A 17,668-nucleotide genomic window follows, 5' to 3' on the forward strand; every position below is an offset into this window, starting at 1 on the left:
GTTATATGAACGAACATCTCTCCACATGCTCAGTTCTGAGAGTAAGTTTGTGTGAAAGCCGTCCTTCACCTAGCTTGAAGGGAACACAAAGTTTCTTTTCAGGTGCAAACTCCACTCCATACATATATATGGGGAGGCTCTAGCTTCAAATCCGTTTTACAGTGAAAACTGCAGGAACTTCAAACTGACACTAGGAAACAGCCTGAGAATCCAGAGTAAATGTTTCTCCTGCAACGCGTTCCCTTGGTGTTAGATGAACGAATGTGTATCCACATGCTCAGTTCTGAGAGATAAGTGTGTCTGAAAGCCGTCCTTCACTTATCTTGAAGTGAACACAAAGTTTCTTTTCAGTTGCAAACTCCACTCCTTACATATATATGGGGAGTTACAAGTTCCAACTCGGTTTTACAGTGAAAACTGCAGGAACATCCAATCGGCACTAGGAAACAGACTGAGAAACCAGAGTAAAAGTTTCTAATGCAACCCGTTCCCTTGGTGCTAGATGAACGAACATCTCTCCACATGCTCAGTTGTGATAGATAAGTGTGTGTGAAAGCCGTCCTTCATCTAGCTTGTTGGGAACACAAAGTTCCTTTTCAGGTGCAAACTCCACTCCATACATATATATGGGGAGGTTCTAGCTTCAACTCGGTTTTACAGTGAAAACTGCAGGAATTCAATCCGGCATAGGAAACAGACTGAGAAACCAGAGTAAAAGTTTCACTGCAACCCGTTCCCTTGGTGCTAAATGACGAACGTCTATTCACATGCTCAGTTCTGAGAGATAAGTGTGTGTGAAAGCCGTCCTTCACCTAGCTTGTTGGGAACACAAAGTTTCTTTTCAGTTGCAATCTCCACTCCATACATATATATGGGGAGCTACTAGTTCCAACTCGGTTTTACAGTGAAAACGCACGAACTTCCAACTGTCACTAGGAAACAGACTGAGAAACCAGAGTAAAAGTTTCTCCTGCAACCCGTTCCCTTGGTGCTAGATGAACGAACATCTCTCCACATGCTCAGTTGTGATAGATAAGTGTGTGTGAAAGCCGTCCTTCACCTAGCTTGTTGGGAACACAAAGTTCCTTTTCAGGTGCAAACTCCACTCCATACATATATATGGGGAGGTTCTAGCTTCAACTCGGTTTTACAGTGAAAACTGCAGAACTTCAAACCGGCACTAGGAAACAGACTGAGAAAACAGAGTAAAAGTTTCACCTGCAACCTGTTCCCTTGGTGCTAAATGAACGAACGTCTATTCACATGCTCAGTTCTGAGAGATAAGTGTGTGTGAAAGCCGTCCTTCACCTAGCTTGTTGGGAACACAAAGTTTTCTTTTCATTTGCAATCTCCACTCCATACATATATATGGGGATTTACTAGTTCCAACTAGGTTTTACAGTGAAAACTGCAGGAACTTCCAACCGGCACTAAGAAACAGACTGAGAAACCAGAGTAAAAGTTTCTCCTGCAACCCGTTCCCTTGGTGCTAGATGAACGAACATCTTTCCACATGCTCAGTTGTGATAGATAAATGTGTGTGAAAGCCGTCCTTCACCTAGCTTGTTGGGAACACAAAGTGTCTTTCCAGGTGCAAACTCCACTCCATACATATATATGGGGAGTTACTAGTTCCAACTCGGTTTTACAGTGAAACTGGCAGGAACTTCCAACCGGCACTAAGAAACAGACTGAGAAACCAGAGTAAAAGTTCTCCTGCAGCCTTTTCCCTTGGTGCTACATGAAAGAAATTCTATTCCCATGTTCAGTCTGAGAGATAAGTGTGTGTGAAGCCGTACTTCACCCGCTTGTTGGGACCAACAAAGTTTCTTTTAAGGTGCAAACTCCAATCCATACAAATATATGGGGAGTAAACTAGCTCCAACCTCGGTGGTTTCAGTGAAAACTGCGGAACTATCAAACCGGCACTAGTAAAATACTGAGAAACCAGAGTAAAATTTTTTTCCTGCAACCTGTTCCCTTGGTGCTAGATGAACGAATGTCTATCCACATGCCTGTTCTGAGAGATAAGTGTGTGTGAAAGCTGTCCTTAACCTAGCTTGGTGGGAACACAAAGAAACTTTCAGGTGCAAACTCCACTCCATACATATATATGGGGAGGTACAAGCTCGAACTCGGTTTTACAGTGGAACTGAAGGAACTTCAAACCGCCACTAGGAAACAGACTGAGAAACCAGAGTAAAGTTCTCTCACTGCAACACGTTCTGTTGGTGCTAGATGAATGAACTTCTCTCTCCACATGCTCAGTTCTGAGACATATGTGTATGTGAAAGCCGTCCTTCACCTAGCTTGAAGGGAACACAAAGTTTCTTTTCAGTGCAACCTCCACTCCATAAATATATATGGGAGTTACTAGTTCCAACTCGGTTGAACAGTGAAACTGCAGGACTTCCAACCGCACTAGGAAAACAGAATGAGAAACCAGAGTAAAAGTTTCTCCTGCAACACGTTCCCTTGGTGATAGATGAACGAACATCTCTCCACATGATCAGTTCTGATAGATATGTGTGTGTGAAAGCCATCCTTCACCTAGCTGTTGGGAACACAAAGTTTCTTTCAGGTGCAAATTCCACTCCATACTTATACATGGGAGGTGTAGCATCAAATCTGTTTTACAGTGAAAACTGCAGGAACTTCAACCTGGCACTAGGAAACATCCTGAGAATCCAGAGTAAAAGTTTCTCCTGCAACCCGTTCCCTTGGTGCTAGATGAACGAAAGTCTATCCACATGCTCAGTTCTGAGAAATAAGTGTGTGTGAAAGTCGTCCTTCACCTAGATTCTTGGGAACACATAGTTTCTTTTCAGGTGCAAACTCCACTCCATTCATATATATGGGGAGGTAATACCTCGAAATCTTTTTACAGTGAAAACTGCCGGAATTTAAAACCGGCACTAGGAAACAGACTGACAAACCAGAGTAAAAGTTTCTCCTGCAACCTTTTACCTTGGTGCTACATGAAAGAACGTCTATTCACATGCTCAGTTCTGAGAGAAAAGTGTGTGTGAAAGCCGTACTTCACCTAGCTTGTTGGGAAACACAAAGTTTCTTTAGGTGCAAAGCTCCAGCTCCATACAAATATATGGGGGAGTTACTAACTAGCTCCACTCGGGTTTTCAGTGAAAACGGCAGGAACTTCAAACGCGCACTAGTAAAACAACTGAGAAACCCAGAGTAAAAGTTTCTCCTGCATACCTGTTCCCTTAGTGCTAGATGAATGAACGTGCTATCCACATGCTTCTTGTTCTGAGACATAGTGTGTGTGTAAAGCTGGTCCTTTACCCTAGCTGGTGGGGAAACACAAGAATCTTTCAGGGTGCAAACTCCACTTCAAACATATATATGGGGGAGGTACAAGCTCGAACTCAGTGTTTAACAGTGGAAACTGCAGGAACTTCAAACCGGCAACTTAGGAAACAGACTGAGAAACCAGAGTAAAAGGATTGCCTCCTGCAAACACGTTCTCCCTTGGTGTCTAGATGAATGAACGTCGTCTTCCACATGCTCAGTTCTGAGAGATAGTGTGCGTGAACGCCGTCCTTCACCTAGCTTGAAGGGAACACCAAAGTTTTCTTTTCAGGTGCAAACTCCACTTCCATGATATATATGGGGATTTACTAGTTCCAACTCGGTTTACAGTGAAAACTGCAGGAACTTCCAAACGGCACTAGGAAGGAAACAGGACTGAGAAGAACCAGAGTAAAAGATTCTCCTGCAAACCGCATTCCCTGGTTGGTGTTAGATGAAAGAACATCTCTCCAACATGCTCAGTTCTGAGAGTAAGTTTGTGGGAAAGCCGTCCTTCACCTAGCTTGAAGGGAACACAAGTTCTTTTCAGGTGCAAAACCTCCACTCCATACATATATATGGGGGTGGCTCTACCTTCAAATCCGTTTTACAGTGAAACTGCAGGAACTTCAAACTGACACTAGGAAACAGCCTGAGAATCCAGAGTAAAAGTTTCTCCTGCAACGCGGTCCCTTGGTGTTAGATGAACGAATGTGTATCCACATGCTCAGTTCTGAGAGATAAGTGTGTCTGAAAGCCGTCCTTCACTTATCTTGAAGTGACACAAAGTTTCTTTTCAGTTTGCAAACTCCACTCCTTACATATATATGGGGAGTTACAAGTTCCAACTCGGTTTACAGTGAAAAACTGCAGGAACTTCAAACCGGCACTAGTAAAACACTGAGAAACCAGAGTAAAAGTTCTCCTGCAAACCTGTTCCCTTGATGCTAGATGAACGAACGTCTATCCACATGCTCGTTCTGAGAGATAAGTGTATGTGAAAGCCGTCCTTCACCTAGCTTGAAGGAACACAAAGTTCTTTTCAGTTGCAACTCCACTCCATAAATATATATGGGGGTTACTAGTTCCCAACTCGGCTTGAACAGTTAAAACTGTCAGGAACTTCCAACCGGCCACTAGGAAACAGAATGAGAAACCAGAGTAAAAGTTTCTCCTGCAACACGTTCCCTTGGTGATGATGAACGAACATATCTCCACATGCTCAGTTCTGATAGATATGTGTGTGTGTGAAAGCCATCCTTCACCTAGCTTGTTGGGAACACAAAGTTTCTTTCAGGTGCAAATTCCACTCCATACATATACATTGGGGAGGTTGTAGCATCAAATCTGTTTACAGTGAAAAACTGCAGGAACTTCAACCTGGCACTAGGAAACATCCTGAGAATCCAGAGTAAAAGTTTCTCCTGCAACCCGTTCCCTTGGTGCTAGAAGAACGAAAGTCTATCCACATGCTCAGTTCTGAGAAATAAGTGTGTGTGAAAGTCGTCCTTCACCTAGATTCTTGGGAACACATAGTTTCTTTTCAGGTGCAAACTCCACTCCATTCATATATATGGGGAGGTAATACCCTCGAAATCTTTTACAGTGAAAACTGCCGGAATTTGCAAAACCGGCACTAGGAAACAGACTGACAAACCAGAGTAAAAGTTTCTCCTGCAACCTTTTACCTTGGTGCTACATGAAAGAACGTCTATTCACATGCTCAGTTCTGAGAGATAAGTGTGTGTGAAAGCCGTCCTTCACCTAGCTTGAAGGGAACACAAAGTTTCTTTTCAGGTGCAAACTCCACTCCATAAATATATATGGGGATTTACTAGTTCCAACTCGGTTTTACAGTGAAAACTGCAGGAACTTCCAAACGGCACTAGGAAACAGACTGAGAAACCACAGTAAAAGATTCTCCTGCAACCCATTCCCTTGGTGTTAGATGAACGAACATCTCTCCACATGCTCAGTTCTGAGAGTAAGTTTGTGTGAAAGCCGTCCTTCACCTAGCTTGAAGGGAACACAAAGTTTCTTTTCAGGTGCAACTCACTCCATACATATATATGGGGAAGGCTCTAGCTTCAAATCCGTTTTACAGTGAAAACTGCAGGAACTTCAAACTGACACTAGGAAACAGCCTGAGAATCCAGAGTAAATGTTTCTCCTGCAACGCGTTCCCTTGGTGTTAGATGAACGAATGTGTATCCACATGCTCAGTTCTGAGAGATAAGTGTGTCTGAAAGCCGTCCTTCACTTATCTTGAAGTGAACACAAAGTCTTTTCAGTTGCAAACTCCACTCCTTACATATATATTGGGGAGTTACAAGTTCCAACTCGGTTTTACAGTGAAAACTGCAGGAACATCCAATCGGCACTAGGAAACAGACTGAAGAAACCAGAGTAAAAGTTTCTAATGCAACCCGTTCCCTTGGTGCTAGATGAACGAACATCTCTCCACATGCTCAGTTGTGATAGATAAGTGTGTGTGAAGCCGTCCTTCATCTAGCTTGTTGGGAACACAAAGTTCCTTTTCAGGTGCAAACTCCACTCCATACTATATATGGGGAGGTTCTAGCTTCAACTCGGTTTTACAGTGAAAACTGCAGGAACTTCAAACCGGCACTAGGAAACAGACTGAGAAACCAGAGTAAAAGTTTCATCCTGCAACCCGTTCCCTTTGTGCTAAATGAACGAACGTCTATTCACATGCTCAGTTCTGAGAGATAAGTGTGTGTGAAAGCCGTCCTTCACCTAGCTTGTTGGGAACACAAAGTTTCTTTTCAGTTGCAATCTCCACTCCATACATATATATGGGGAGCTACTAGTTCCAACTCGGTTTTACAGTGAAAACTGCACGAACTTCCAACTGTCACTAGGAAACAGACTGAGAAACCAGAGTAAAAGTTTCTCCTGCAACCCGTTCCCTTGGTGCTAGATGAACGAACATCTCTCCACATGCTCAGTTGTGATAGATAAGTGTGTGTGAAAGCCGTCCTTCACCTAGCTTGTTGGGAACACAAAGTTCCTTTTCAGGTGCAAACTCCACTCCATACATATATATGGGGAGGTTCTAGCTTCAACTCGGTTTTACAGTGAAAACTGCAGGAACTTCAAACCGGCACTAGGAACAGACTGAGAAACAGAGTAAAAGTTTCACCTGCAACCTGTTCCCTTTGTGCTAATGAACGAACGTCTATTCACATGCTCAGTTCTGAGAGATAAGTGTGTGTGAAAGCCGTCCTTCACCTAGCTTGTTGGGAACACAAAGTTTCTTTTCATTTGCAATCTCCACTCCATACATATATATGGGGATTTATAGTTTCCAACTCGGGTTGTTACACAGTGAAACTGCAGGAAACTGCCAAACCGGCACTAAGAAACAGACTGAGAAAACCAGAGTAAAAGTTTCTCCTGCAACCCCGTTCCCGTTGGTGTGCTAGAATGAACGACAATCTTTCCACATGCTCAGTTGTGATAGATAAATGTGTGTGAGATAGCCGTCCTTCTCACCTAGCTTGTTGGGAACACAATGTGTCTTTCCAGTTGGCAAAACCTCCACTCCATCCATATATATGGGGAGTCGTTACTAGTTTCCAACATCGGGTTTTTACAGTGAAAAACTGCAGGAACTTCCAACCGGGCACCTAAGAAACTAGACCTGAGAATGAAACCAGAGTAAAAGTTTCTCCTGCATGTCCTTTTTCCTTTGGTGCTACAGTGAAAGAAATTCTATTCACATGTTCAGTTCTGAGAGATAAGTGTGTGTGAAAGCCGTACTTCACCCAGCTTGTTGGGAACACAAAGTTTCTTTTAAGGTGCAAACTCCAATCCATACAAATTATATGGGGATGTAACTAGCTCCAACTCGGGTTTCAGTGAAAACTGCAGGAACTTCAAACCGGCACTAGTAAAATACTGAGAAACCCAGAGTAAAAGTTTCTCCTGCAACCTGTTCCCAAGGTGCTAGATGAACGAATGTCAATCCACATGCTCTGTTCTGAGAGATAAGTGTGTGTGAAAGCTGTTCCTTTAACCTAGCTTGTTGGGAACACAAAGAAACTTTTCAGGTGCAAACTCCACTCCATACATATATATGGGGAGGTACAAGCTCGAACTCGGTTTTACAGTGGAAACTGAAGGAACTTCAAACCGCCACTAGGAAACAGACTGAGAAACCAGAGTAAAAGTTTCTCCTGCAACACGTTCTATTTGTGCTAGATGAATGAACTTCTCTCCACATGCTCAGTTCTGAAACATAAGTGTGTGTGAAAGCCGTCCTTCACCTAGCTTGAAGGGAACACAAAGTTTCTTTTCAGTTGCAAATTCCACTCCATAAATATATATGGGGAGTTACTAGTTCCAACTCGGTTGAACAGTGAAAACTGCAGGAACTTCCAACCGGCACTAGGAAACAGAATGAGAAACCAGAGTAAAAGTTTCTCCTGCAACCCGTTCCCTTGGTGATAGATGAACGAACATCTCTCCACATGCTCAGTTCTGATAGATATGTGTGTGTGAAAGCCATCCTTCACCTAGCTTGTTGGGAACACAAAGTTTCTTTTCAGGTGCAAACTCCTCTACATACATATATATGGTGATGTACTCGTTCCAACTCGGTTTTACAGTGAAAACTGCAGGAACTTCCAACCGGCACTAAGAAACAGACTGAGAAACCAGAGTAAAAGTTTCTCCTGCAACCCGTTCCCTTGGTGCTAGATGAACGAACAACTTTCCACATGCTCAGTTGTGATAGATAAGTGTGTGTGAAAGCCGTCCTTCACCTAGCTTGTTGGTAACACAAAGTTTCTTTCCAGGTGCAAACAAATCTCCATACATATATATGGGGAGGTTCTAGCTTCAAAACTGTTTTACAGTGAAAACTGCAGGAACTTCAAACTGGCACTAGGAAACAGCCTGAGAATCCAGAGTAAAAGTTTCTCCTGCAACACGTTCTCTTGGTGCTAAATGAACGAATGTCTATCCACATGCTCAGTTCTGAGAGATAAGTGTGTGTGAAAGCCGTCCTTCACCTATCTTCAGGGGAACACAAAGTTTCTTTTCAGTTGCAATCTCCACTCCATACATATATATAGGGAGTTACTAGTTCCAACTCGGATTTACAGTGAAAACTGCAGGAACTTCAAACCGGCACTAGGAAACAGACTGAGAAACCAGAGTAAAAGTTTCTAATGCAACCCGTTCCCTTGGTGCTAGATGAACGAACATCTCTCCACATGCTCAGTTGTGATAGATAAGTGTGTGTGAAAGCCGTCCTTCATCTAGCTTGTTGGGAACACAAAGTTCCTTTTCAGGTGCAAACTCCACTCCATACATATATATGGGGAGGTTCTATCTTCAACTCGGTTTTACAGTGAAAACTGCAGGAACTTCAAACCGGCACTAGGAAACAGACTGAGAAACCAGAGTAAAAGTTTCACCTGCAACCCGTTCCCTTGGTGCTAAATGAACGAACGTCTATTCACATGCTCAGTTCTGAGAGATAAGTGTGTGTGAAAGCCGTCCTTCACCTAGCTTGTTGGGAACACAAAGTTTCTTTTCAGTTGCAATCTCCACTCCATACATATATATGGGGAGCTACAAGTTCCAACTCGGTTTTACAGTGAAAACTGCACGAACTTCCAACTGTCACTAGGAAACAGACTGAGAAACCAGAGTAAAAGTTTCTCCTGCAACCCGTTCCCTTGGTGCTAGATGAACGAACATCTCTCCACATGCTCAGTTGTGATAGATAAGTGTGTGTGAAAGCCGTCCTTCACCTAGCTTGTTGGGAACACAAAGTTCCTTTTCAGGTGCAAACTCCACTCCATACATATATATGGGGAGTTACTAGTTCCAACTCGGTTTTACAGTGAAAACTGCAGGAACTTCCAACCGGCACTAAGAAACAGACTGAGAAACCAGAGTAAAAGTTTCTCCTGCAGCCTTTTCCCTTGGTGCTACATGAAAGAAATTCTATTCACATGCTCAGTTCTGAGATATAATTGTGTGTGAAAGCCGTCCTTCACCTAGCTTCTTGGGAACACAAAGTTTCTTTTCAGGTGCAATCTCCACTCCATAAATATATATGGGGAGTTACTAGCTCGAACTCTTTTTACAGTGAAAACTGCCGGAACTTAAAACCGGCACTAGGAAACAGACTAAGAAACCAGAGTAAAAGTTTCCCTGCAACCTGTTCCCTTGGTGCTACATGAAAGAACGTCTATTCACATGCTCAGTTCTGAGATAAATGTGTGTGTGAAAGCCGTACTTCACCTAGCTTGTTGGGAACACAAAGTTTCTTTTAAGGTGCAAACTCCACTCCATACAAATATATGGGGAGATACTAGCTCCAACTCGAGTTTTCAGTGAAAACTGCAGGAACTTCAAACCGGCACTAGTAAAATACTGAGAAAACAGAGTAAAAGTTTCTCCTGCAACCCGTTCCTTTGGTGCTAGATGAACGAACGTCTATTCACATGCTCAGTTCTGAGAGATAAGTGTGTGTGAAAGCCATCCTTCACCTAGCTTGTTGGGAACACAAAGATTCTTTTCAGTTGCAAACTCCACTCCATACATATATATGGGGAGTTACTAGTTCCAACACGATTTTACAGTGAAAACTGCAGGAACTTCCAACCGTCACTAGGAATCAGACTGAGAAACCAGAGTAAAAGTTTCTCCTGCTACCCGTTCTCTTTGTGCTTGATGAACGACATTCTCTCCACATGCTCAGTTCTGAGAGATAAGTGTGTGTGAAAGCCGTCCTTCACCTAGCTTGTTGGGAACACAAAGTTCCTTTTCAGGTGCAAACTCCACTCCATACATATATATGGGGATGTTCTAGCTTCAACTCGGTTTTACAGTGAAAACTGCAGGAACTTCAAACCGGCACTAGGAAACAGACTGAGAAAACAGAGTAAAAGTTTCACCTGCAACGCGTTCCCTTGGTGCTAAATGAACGAACGTCTATTCACATGCTCAGTTCTGAGAGATAAGTGTGTGTGAAAGCCGTCCTTCACCTAGCTTGTTGGGAACACAAAATTTCTTTTCATTTGCAATCTCCATTCCATACATATATATGGGGAGTTACTAGTTCCAACTCGGTTTTACAGTGAAAACTGCAGGAACTTCCAATCGGCACTAAGAAACAGACTGAGAAACCAGAGTAAAAGTTTCTCCTGCAACCCGTTCCCTTGGTGCTAGATGAACGAACATCTTTCCACATGCTCAGTTGTGATAGATATGTGTGTGTGAAAGCCGTCCTTCACCTAGCTTGTTGGGAACACAAAGTTTCTTTCCAGGTGCAAACTCCACTCCATACAAATATATGGGGAGTTACTAGCTCCAACTCGGGTTTTCAGTGAAAACTGCAGGAACTTCAAACCGGCACTAGTAAAATACTGAGAAACCAGAGTAAAAGTTTCTCCTGCAACCTGTTCCCTTGGTGCTAGATGAACGAACGTCTATCCACATGCTCTGTTCTGAGAGATAAGTGTGTGTGAAAGCTATCCTTAACCTAGCTTGCTGGGAACACAAAGAATCTTTTCAGGTGCAAACTCCACTACATACAATTATATGGGGAGGTACAAGCTCGAACTCGGTTTTACAGTGGAAACTGCAGGAACTTCAAATCGCCACTAGGAAACAGACTGAGAAACCAGAGTAAAAGTTTCTCCTGCAACACGTTCTCTTGGTGCTAGATGAATGAACTTCTCTCCACATGCTCAGTTCTGAGACATAAGTGTGTGTGAAAGCCATCCTTCACCTAGCTTGAAGGGAACACAAAGTTTCTTTTCAGTTGCAAACTCCACTCCATAAATGTATATGGGGAGTTACTAGTTCCAACTCGGTTGAACAGTGAAAACTGCAGGAACTTCCAACCGGCACTAGGAAACAGAATGAGAAACCAGAGTAAAAGTTTCTCCTGCAACCCGTTCCCTTGGTGATAGATGAACGAACATCTCTCCACATGTTCAGTTCTGATAGATATGTGTGTGTGAAAGCCATCCTTCACCTAGCTTGTTGGGAACACAAAGTTTCTTTCCAGGTGCAAACAAATCTCCATACATATATATGGGGAAGTTCTAGCTTCAAATCTGTTTTACAGTGAAAACTGCAGGAACTTCAACCTGGCACTAGGAAACATCCTGAGAATCCAGAGTAAAAGTTTCTCCTGCAACCCGTTCCCTTGGTGCTAGATGAACGAATGTCTATCCACATGCTCAGTTCTGAGAAATAACTGTGTGTGAAAGTCGTCCTTCACCTAGCTTGAAGGGAACACAAGGTTTCTTTTCAGTTGCAAACACCACTCCATACATATATATGGGGAGTTACTAGTTCCAACTCGGTTTTACAGTGAAAACTGCAGGAAATTCAAACCGGCACTAGGAAACAGACTGAGAAACCAGAGTAAAAGTTTCTCCTGCAACCCGTTCTCTTTGTCCTAGATGAACGAACATCTCTCCACATGCTCAGTTGTGATAGATAAGTGTGTGTGAATGCCGTCCTTCACCTAGCTTGTTGGGATCACAAAGTTTCTTTTCAGGTGCAAACTCCACTCCATACATATATATGGGGAGGATCTAGCTTCAACTCGGTTTTACAGTGAAAAATGCAGCAACTTTAAACCGGCACTAGGAAACAGACTGAGAATCCAGAGTAAATTTTCTCCTGCAAAATGTTCCCTTGGTGCTAGATGAACGAATGTCTATCCACATGCTCAGTTCTGAGAGATAATTGTGTGTGAAAGCCGTCCTTCATCTAGCTTCTTGGGAACACAAAGTTTCTTTTCAGTTGCAAATTCCACTCCATACATATATATGGGGATTTACTAGTTCCAACCCGGTTTTACAGTGAAAACTCCAGTTGCAATCTCCACTCCATATATAGAGATAAGTGTGTGTGAAAGCCGTCCTTCACCTATCTTGAAGGGAACACGAAGTTTCTTTTCAGTTGCAAATTCCACTCCATACATATATATGGGGAGTTACTAGTTCCAACTCGGTTTTACAGTGAAAACTGCAGGAACTTCAAACCGGCACTAGGAAACAGACTGAGAAACCAGAGTAAAAGATTCTCCTGCAACCCGATCCCTTGGCGCTATATGAAAGAACATCTTTCCACATACTCAGTTTTGATAGATATGTGTGTGTGAAAGCCGTCCTTCACCTATCTTGTTGGGAACACAAAGTTCCTTTTCAGTTGCAAACTCCAATCCATACATATATATGGGGATGTATTAGTTCCAACTCGGTTTTACAGTGAAAACTGCAGGAACTTCCAACAGGCACTAGGAAACAGACTGAGAAACCAGAGTAAAAGGTTCTCCTGCAACCCGTTCTCTTGGTGCTAGATGAATGAACTTGTCTCCACATGCTCCGTTCTGAGAGATAAGAGTGTGTGAAAGCCGTCCTTCACCTAGCTTGAAGGGAACACAAAGTTTCTTTTCAGTTGCTATCTCCACTCCATATATATATATGGGGATTTACTAGTTCCAACTCGGTTTTACAGTGAAAACTGCATGAACTTCCAACCGGCACTAGGAAACAGACTGAGAAACCAGAGTAAATTTTCTCCTGCAACCCGTTCTCTTTGTGCTTGATGAACGACCGTGTCTCCACATGCTCAGTTCTGAGAGATAAGTGTGTGTGAAAGCCGTCCTTCACCTAGATTGTTGAGAACACAAAGTTTCTTTTGAGTTGCAAACTCCAATCCATACATATATATGGGGATGTACTAGTTCCAAATCGGTTTTACAGTGAAAACTGCAGGAACTTCCAACAGGCACTAGGAAACAGACTGAGAAACCAGAGTAAAAGTTTCTCCTTCAACCCTTTCCCTTGGTGCTAGATGAACGAACACCTCTCCACATGCTCAGTATTGATAGATATGTGTGTGTGAAAGCCTTTCTTCACCTAGCTTGTTGGGAACACAAAGTTTCTTTTCAGGTGAAAACTAATCTCCATACATATATGGGGAGGATCTAGCTTCAAATCTGTTTTACAGTGAAAACTGCAGGAACTTCAAACTGGCACTAGCAAACAGCCTGAGAATCCAGAGTAAAAGTTTCTCCTGCAACCCGTTCCCTTGATGCTAGATGAACGAATGTCTATCCACATGCTCAGTTCTGAGAGATAAGTGTGTGTGAAAGCCGTCTTTCACCTATCTTGAAGGGAACACAAAGTTTCTTTTCAGTTGCAAATTCCACTCCATACATACATATGGGGATTTACTAGTTCCAACCCGGTTTTACAGTGAAAACTCCAGTTGCAATCTCCACTCCATATATAGAGATAAGTGTGTGTGAAAGCCGTCCTTCAACTATCTTGAAGGGAACACGAAGTTTCTTTTCAGTTGCAAATTCCACTCCATACATATATATGGGGAGTTACTAGTTCCAACACGGTTTTACAGTGAAAACTGCAGGAACTTCAAACCGGCACTAGGAAACAGACTGAGAAACCAGAGTAAAAGATTCTCCTGCAACCCGATCCCTTGGCGCTAGATGAAAAAACATCTTTCCACATACTCAGTTGTGATAGATATGTGTGTGTGAAAGCCGTCCTTCAGCTAGCTTGTTGGGAACACAAAGTTTCTTTTCAGGTGCAAACTCCACTCCATATATATATATTGGGAGGTTCTAGCTTCAACTCGGTTTTACAGTGAAAACTGCAGGAACTTCAAACCGGCACTAGGAAACAGACTGAGAAACCAGAGTAAAAGTTTCTCCTGCAACCCGTTCTCTTTGTGCTTGATGAACGACCGTCTCTCTACATGCTCAGTTCTGAGAGATAAGTGTGTGTGAAAGCCGTCCTTCACCTAGATTGTTGGGAACACAAAGTTTCTTTTCAGTTGCAAACTCCAATCCATACATATATATGGGGATGTATTAGTTCCAACTCGGTTTAACAGTGAAAACTGCAGGAACTTCCAACAGGCACTAGGAAACAGACTGAGAAACCAGAGTAAAAGTTTGTCCTGCAAACCTTTCCCTTGGTGCTAGATGAACGAACACCTCTCCACATGCTCAATATTGATAGATATGTGTGTGTGAAAGCCGTCCTTCACCTAGCTTGTTGGGAACACAAAGTTTCTTTTCAGGTGCAAACTAATCTCCATACATATATATGGGGAGGATCTAGCTTCAAATCTGTTTTACAGTGAAAACTGCAGGAACTTCAAACTGGCACTAGAAAACAGCCTGAGAATCCAGAGTAAAAGTTTCTCCTGCAACCGTTCCCTTGATGCTAGATGAACGAATGTCTATCCACATGCTCAGTTCTGAGAGATAAGTGTGTGTGAAAGCCGTCCTTCACCTATCTTGAAGGGAACACAAAGTTTCTTTTCAGTTGCAAATTCCACTCCATACATATAGGATTTACTAGTTCCAACCAGGTTTTACAGTGAAAACTCCAGTTGCAATCTCCACTCCATATATAGAGATAAGTGTGTGTGAAAGCCGTCCTTCACCTATCTTGAAGGGAACACGAAGTTTCTTTTCAGTTGCAAATTCCACTCCATACATATATATGGGGAGTTACTAGTTCCACCTCGGTTTTACAGTGAAAACTGCAGGAACTTCAAACCGGCACTAGGAGACAGACTGAGAAACCAGAGTAAAAGATTCTCCTGCAACCCGATCCCTTGGCGCTAGATGAAAGAATATCTTTCCACATACTCAGTTGTGATAGATATGTGTGTGTGAAAGCCGTCCTTCACCTAGCTTGTTGGGAACACAAAGTTTCTTTTCAGGTGCAAACTAATCTCCATACATATATATGGGGAGGATCTAGCTTCAAATCTGTTTTACAGTGAAAACTGCAGGAACTTCAAACTGGCACTAGCAAACAGCCTGAGAATCCAGAGTAAAAGTTTCACCTGCAACCCGTTCCCTTGATGCTAGATGAACGAATGTCTATCCACATGCTCAGTTCTGAGAGATAAGTGTGTGTGAAAGCCGTCCTTCACCTATCTTGAAGGGAACACAAAGTTTCTTTTCAGTTACAAACTCCACTCCTTACATATATATGGGGAGTTACAAGTTCCAACTCGGTTTTACAGTGAAAACTGCAGGAACTTCCAATCGGCACTAGGAAACAGACTGAGAAACCAGAGTAAAAGTTTCTAATGCAACCCGTTCCCTTGGTGCTAGATGAACGAACATCTCTCCACATGCTCAGTTGTGATAGATAAGTGTGTGTGAAAGCCGTCCTTCACCTAGCTTGTTGGGAACACAAAGTTCCTTTTCAGGTGCAAACTCCACTCCATACATATATATGGGGAGGTTCTAGCTTCAACTCGGTTTTACAGTGAAAACTGCAGGAACTTCAAACCGGCACTAGGAAACAGACTGAGAAAACAGAGTAAAAGTTTCACCTGCAACCCGTTCCCTTGGTGCTAAATGAACGAACGTCTATTCACATGCTCAGTTCTGAGAGATAAGTGTGTGTGAAAGCCGTCCTTCACCTAGCTTGTTGGGAACACAAAGTTTCTTTTCATTTGCAATCTCCACTCCATACATATATATGGGGAGTTACTAGTTCCAACACGGTTTTACAGTGAAAACTGCAGGAACTTCCAACCGGCACTAAGAAACAGACTGAGAAACCAGAGTAAAAGTTTCTCCTGCAACCCGTTCCCTTGGTGCTAGATGAACGAACATCTTTCCACATGCTCAGTTGTGATAGATAAGTGTGTGTGAAAGCCGTCCTTCACCTAGCTTGTTGGGAACACAAAGTTTCTTTCCAGGTGCAAACTCCACTCCATACATATATATGGGGGTTACTAGTTCCAACTCGGTTTTACAGTGAAATCTGCAGGAACTTCCAACCGGCACTAAGAAACAGACTGAGAATCCAGAGTAAAAGTTTCTCCTGCAGCCTTTTCCCTTGGTGCTACATGAAAGAAATTCTATTCACATGTTCATTTCTGAGAGATAAGTGTGTGTGAAAGCCGTACTTCACCCAGCGTGTTGGGAACACAAAGTTTCTTTTAAGGTGCAAACTCCAATCCATACAAATATATGGGGAGTAACTAGCTCCAACTCGGGTTTTCAGTGAAAACTGCAGGAACTTCAAACCGGCACTAGTAAAATACTGAGAAACCAGAGTAAAAGTTTCTCCTGCAACCTGTTCCCTTGGTGCTAGATGAACGAATGTCTATCCACATGCTCTGTTCTGAGAGATAAGTGTGTGTGAAAGCTGTCCTCAACCTAGCTGTTGGGAACCAAAGAATCTTTTCAGATGCACACTCCACTCCATACATATATATGGGGAGGTACAAGCTCGAACTCGGTTTTACAGTGGAAACTGAAGGAAATTCAAACCGCCACTAGGAAACAGACTGAGAAACCAGAGTAAAAGTTTCTCCTGCAACACGTTCTATTGGTGCTAGATGAATGAACTTCTCTCCACATGATCAGTTCTGAGACATAAGTGTGTGTGAAAGCCGTCCTTCACCTAGCTTGAAGGGAACACAAAGTTTCTTTTCAGTTGCAAATTCCACTCCATAAATATATATGGGGTGTTACTAGTTCCAACTCGGTTGAACAGTGAAAACTGCAGGAACTTCCAACCGGCACTAGGAAACAGAATGAGAAACCAGAGTAAAAGTTTCTCCTGCAACCCGTTCCCTTGGTGATAGATGAACGAACATCTCTCCACATGCTCAGTTCTGATAGATATGTGTGTGTGAAAGCCATCCTTCACCTAGCTTGTTGGGAACACAAAGTTTCTTTTCAGGTGCAAATTCCACTCCATACATATACATGGGGAGGTTGTAGCTTCAAATCTGTTTTACAGTGAAAACTGCAGGAACTTCAACCTGGCACTAGGAAACATCCTGAGAATCCAGAGTAAAAGTTTCTCCTGCAACCCGTTCCCTTGGTGCTAGATGAACGAATGTCTATCCACATGCTCAGTTCTGAGAAATAAGTGTGTGTGAAAGTCGTCCTTCACCTAGCTTGAAGGGAACACAAGGTTTCTTTTCAGTTTCAAACACCACTCCATACATATATATGGGGAGTTACTAGTTCCAACTCGGTTTTACAGTGAAAACAGCAGGAACTTCAAACCGGCACTAGGAAACAGACTGAGAAACCAGAGTAAAAGTTTCTCCTGCAACCCGTTCTCTTTGTCCTAGATGAACGAACATATCTCCACATGCTCAGTTGTGATAGATAAGTGTGTGTGAATGCCGTCCTTCACCTAGCTTGTTGGGAACACAAAGTTCTTTTCAGGTGCAAACTCCACTCCATACATATATATGGGGAGGTTCTAGCTTCAACTCGGTTTTACAGTGAAAAATGCAGCAACTTTAAACCGGCACTAAGAAACAGACTGAGAAACCAGAGTAA

The sequence above is a fragment of the Camelus ferus genome, chromosome 36, assembly GCF_009834535.1.
Source record: "Camelus ferus isolate YT-003-E chromosome 36, BCGSAC_Cfer_1.0, whole genome shotgun sequence".
Classification (NCBI taxonomy): Eukaryota; Metazoa; Chordata; class Mammalia; order Artiodactyla; family Camelidae; genus Camelus; species Camelus ferus.